This window comes from Amphimedon queenslandica, unplaced genomic scaffold (assembly GCF_000090795.2).
Source record: "Amphimedon queenslandica unplaced genomic scaffold, v1.1 AMPQUscaffold_5967_Cont22071, whole genome shotgun sequence".
Lineage (NCBI taxonomy): Eukaryota > Metazoa > Porifera > Demospongiae > Haplosclerida > Niphatidae > Amphimedon > Amphimedon queenslandica.
The window spans coordinates 1-934 of NW_003553738.1; the positions used below are offsets into that span (position 1 = coordinate 1).

The 934-nt window shown below is 33.8% G+C and overlaps 1 long non-coding RNA gene across 1 annotated transcript; it reads left to right on the top strand.

Moving 5' to 3' along the window:
- The first annotated feature begins 183 nt into the window (after nucleotides 1-183).
- Nucleotides 184-667, top strand: LOC109592214 (uncharacterized). Its single transcript, XR_002190234.1, has 2 exons — nucleotides 184-382; nucleotides 426-667. It is a non-coding gene; the product is annotated as an uncharacterized LOC109592214 (long non-coding RNA).
- Nucleotides 668-934: the final 267 nt, after the last annotated feature.

Consider the following 934-nt stretch of genomic DNA (forward strand, 5'->3'; position numbering starts at 1 on the left):
ACTAGATATAGATCTAGTCTGAATTTATTAGGATTTATTTTCACTTATTATGATATAAGCTACTACTATAGAACAATACTCCAATAACAGTCACATATGCCAAATTGACCATTGCTATTACACCCACCACTTGGCATGACACTAACAATGCACTCATTGTTATTGGCTAGTACATTATTCACTGTTATTGTTTGGAAGTGCATTATTCTACTACTGTAGGTTGACGGTATCTTGAGGGAAAGCTATATCAAGACTACTGATTTGAATGATGACTGCCTTTCAGCGTATAATCCTTGTTGTTGCTGTAGTATTCATGATTGCTATTGTTCTTGTGGAGTGCAAATACGAATGTTTCAGTGATCCATATTGCAAGAATTTTACAGTAAGACAGAATTTATATAACTGTTCTAATTTAAATTCTTTAGATGATAGCATCTAGTGCTAGTGCTTGCTGTGCTAAAGGGAAATCCTACTTGAAGGTTACTGAAGGTGGTCCATTTTCGGTCTGTAAAAGTTGCTAGATGCAAAGCCGGAATTGAACGGTACCACTCATCAGAGGGAATATATAGACTAGCTATATATATAACCTGATAATTTTGCTGCTTTACAATAATTTTGCTGCTTTACAATAATTTTGCTGCTTTACAATAATTTTTCTAATGCTCAATTAAAGCATAATATGCAAAGCAATTGAAACAGTATGCAGGCAATATGCTTATTGTGGGGAGTTGTGGACTGTAATACATAAAAGCTTATGGCAGAAAGGAATTGCTGATGAAGAGCACTGTTACATCATTCTATTGTGTAGGAGGAAATACATTTTGCATGCACATCATAGTCATCATGCATGCATGCATGCATGCATGCAAGAACACATGCACAAAGTAAATTTTTAATTAACTTTTAAAAATTTTATAGTAGAGTTCTTTTTTGA